At 37.4% G+C, this 4,054-nt stretch overlaps 1 pseudogene; it reads left to right on the forward strand.

The window, feature by feature from the left end:
* The first annotated feature begins 2,731 nt into the window (after positions 1-2,731).
* On the forward strand, positions 2,732-3,380 carry LOC111158249 (annotated as a pseudogene).
* Positions 3,381-4,054: the final 674 nt, after the last annotated feature.

Genomic DNA, 4,054 nt, shown 5'->3' on the forward strand with positions numbered 1-4,054 from the left:
ACTAGCAAAAACAAAAGTAATATTTTGTAGGTCAGGATATTGAGAATCAAGTGGGCTTAGTGACTTTCAGATTCATCTAATAAATGGATTAGCGTAAATGTGAATCAAAGATCACTAACCTTTGAATTTTCTGTGATACTCCTAATGATATCTGTTATGCAGTGACTATCTCATATAGTTTCAGGAAGAAAGCCAGAAATATATATAAAATTGCCTTCAAAACTAATGGGCATATATTCTTAAATGCCCACTATTCTCCACCACCAACAGTAGTGTTGGTCTTGAACAAATGTTCACACTCTTGGGACACAGTAGACCAGGTCTATTTAGCTTTAACGAAACACAGATGACAGCCAACAGAGCACACACAATAGAATAGCAGATTCTTCTGACTTTCAGGGCAGCTTCTGATTGTCTTCATTACTTGGTACTGAGACACACGTGATCAAAACGGACTCAGCCAAGTAGATAAGGAACTCCTCAGTTTAAGGAATTGTCTCTGGCATTCTTTTAGGTCTTACTTTGCGGGTTACACAGCCTTCTGGGAATGACATGTATAGCCCCTGCTCTCTAGCTTAACCACATTGCATCATCTAATGGTTACTAACCAATTCTATATTATAAATTACCAATCTGAGCAGGCAGCTGGCTACATGGCAACTTCAGCGGGATTATCATTTATTTTGTATCTGATATATTCCAATATATTGCATGAGTAAGGAATACAAGAAAGGTTATACAGAAAGTCAAATTCTCAGGCATTCTTGAAGTTAGAGGGAAGACTACAGGATAGTTGTTTAACCATTCCTTTTCAGATCCTATCAGACTTAGGCACTTGACTTAATTGGAAATACATAAAGCCAATTCCTTTCTGCCAAGGGCTCCAATAGGTGCTGCTTCTAATTTTCTATTGAGGTGTTAGATTGTTTTCTCTTCATTCAAGGTCTATTCCCACATATGTCTAATCTCTCTTTTCAGGTTGGAAAATGTTCTGAGGGTAAAGATCTCATGCAAAAGAAAAAAATAATAATAAAGTTAGAGACAGAGGACCTATGTTCTAGTCATACTATTCCTTAACTTTAGGACATCAAGGAAGTATGTTGAACTCTCTGATTCTTAATGGGTACAATAAGTGGGATTGCCTAGATGATATCAAAACCTATTTACAAATCAAATACTTTAAAAAAAAAAGATTTATTTATTTATTTATTTGAGAGAGAGAGAACAAGCAGAAGTGGCAGAGGGAAATGGAGAAAGAATCCCAAGCAGACTCTGAACTAAGTGTAAAGCCCTAAGTGGGACCTGATTGCATGACCCCGAGATCATGACCTGAGCCGAAAACAAAGAGTCAGGTGTTCAACCACCTGTGTCATCCAGGCACCTACAAATCAAATATTCTGTATATCTCTGAGTCTACCAAAATAACTCACACAGAGTATAACATTAGTTCGGAGGGAGATTTGGGATGCATTCCATATAGTGGTGTATATTTTTTGCTGATAAGAGAAAGGGAAAATCTGGGAACAAGAGAGGCAGCTAGCTTATATTTTTACTTTCTGTTACTTTCATTCTGAGACTCTCTAGTGATTGCACACCACTGTCCATTGTCACTTGCAGCAGTCTCCTGTGGGAAGAGTTGTCCTTGCCTCTTCTGTTGTGCAGCTTGGCCATGTGAATTTTTCTGGAGGAAGAATCTGAGTGGAAGTGACATGACAGTTTTGAGAAGAACCTCTAACAGCCACTACATTTTTCAGTAGCTTACTTGAACTTTTCCATCTGTTCCAAAGCCAGCATGTTTTAGTCGTGTTGATCCCATTGAAGACACAGAGCATAAAATCACAGCAAACTTGTAGCTTACATGTAATGAGAGAATATACATCTTTGTTCTGAAAGTCACTGAGACTAGAGTTGTTATCAATTCGTGAATTCCAGATGGCTCAATAAGCAATATCAGAAACCAGATTTCTACATAGCAACATCTAAATAATTTATATCTCAAAGGAGATTCATGTGTGTATCACCTTTTGTGGAAATGTTTAAGCCTATGTAATTTAACCTCCCACAAAATATATGTTTGCATGTATCTGAACATAATAAACTAATCCAGCCTGACAAAAGAACATAAAGTAAAATTAATATTTGATTTTTTAATGCATCAGATGAAAGTAAGATGCACCAGCTGACTGTAATTAAATTTATACTACTTATCTATTTGGGCTGGGTGATCATCAAAATACCACATACTAAAGTGTTAAAATTGGATGGTTGAAATAAATTCATTTGACAATTTCTTTACTTCATAAACTCCTTCATATAATCTCCCCAAATTGTCATTAGCATTGTGATTGTCAGTGATTCATGATAAGAATTGATCAGTAATAGATTGTACTAAAAAATAAATGATACATTGAGTAATCAATTTCAGAATTCTTTCTATGACTTTAAACCTTACTCAGATGAAACATAGAAAGTAACATTGAGGAAATATTAACAGTGATTTGAAATCATTTAAAATTCATCTTTGGATATTTTTCCAGAATGGTTAGAAAAATATATGACCAAAATACTATTCTCGATGAGCTCTATAGATGTAGATTTAACCATTGTATTCATTTGCCTTATATAAAGAGAATTAATATAAGAAACATTGAAATATTGCTAATTAGATTGGGCTCTGGCTTCAGGTCAGTGGAGGGCAAGGCGGCCAGGGCAGCAGCTCCCACCCTGCGCCATGCAGGCCATCAAGTGTGTAGTGGTGGGAGACTGCCTATTGATTAGTTACACGACCATGAATTTCCTAGAGAATATATCCCCACTGTGTTTGACGACTACTCTGCCAATGTTGTGGCAGATGGGAAACTGGTCAGTCTGGGTTTTGGGGATACAGGTGGACAAGAAGAGTAACATATTTTACAGCCTGTCCCATTCGCAAATAGATGTAGTCTTAATTTGCTTTTCTCTTGTGAGTCCTGCATCATTTGAAAACATTGGAGCAAAGTGGTACCCTGAAGTAGGACACCAATGTCCCAAAACCCTCATCATGTTAGTGGCAACTAAACTTGGTCTCTGGGAGGATGAAGCCACAATCAAGAAACTGAAGGAGAAGAATCTGACTCCCATCACCTAGACGCAGGGTTTGGCCATGGTAAGGAAGTCGGTGCTTTAAAATGCCTGGATCTCTCCCTTCTCACACAGGAAGGGCTCAAGACAGTGATGAAGGTGTTAGAGGAGTTCTCTGCTCCACTCTCATCAAGAGGAGGAAAAGAAAGTGTCTACTGTTTAACTGTCTGGGGCCCTCTCCTGCCCAGTGCCCCTTGGAACCTTTGTATGCTTGGCTCAAAAATGGTGGAAACTGCGCACTCAATTTCAAGTTTTTGTGACAGATTAGTTTTTTCATAAAACTACTTTGAACCAGTCAGTAATTTTTAGGTTTTATTTGTTTAAAGTGTAAAACCTCAAACTTACCCATTATATTAAAATTTAGCTCTAAAATGACAAGATTTCTTAAAGCTGTATTTTTCAGAAGCTCCTATTCTTGCTCACATTAAGAGTTGGAAAAATACTTTGTGAACTAAGTTGCATTTTGCTGAGAACAGTGAGCCCCAAACCATTCAAGACCTTTGTCTTTAAGAAGAGTCTGCAGTGTCTCTTTGGAAATACAGACACTTCGGAAGAAGTTTCTGATATGAAAAGCAGCACAGCCTCCTTCGTGAAACTTTGCTATCTAACGCACCCCTAGTTTATCAACCCCTATCTGTTCCCTAACACTCTACTGAATGTCATAATGGGATAAGTGTAATGGCTCAACTCTTTGGATCAATCTTTTTAAATTTTGTAGTGAGATTTAAAAAAACAAACAAACAAAAAACAGTGTATTCGCTTTTGCTGAGAGTTTGAACACACCTCTTACTCCTATGTCCCTCTGACAAAGTGTCTGTTCTAACCGTGTGCAGCAGGTGTGGTGATCTGAGGTTGAAGACTATTTCGACAAAACATGGAGATTATTTATACCATATTGTACATGCCATAATTAAAATGAGTGAAAGTGTCATGG

This window comes from Enhydra lutris, unplaced genomic scaffold (assembly GCF_002288905.1).
Source record: "Enhydra lutris kenyoni isolate GAN:26980312 unplaced genomic scaffold, ASM228890v2 scaffoldscaffold58, whole genome shotgun sequence".
Lineage (NCBI taxonomy): Eukaryota > Metazoa > Chordata > Mammalia > Carnivora > Mustelidae > Enhydra > Enhydra lutris.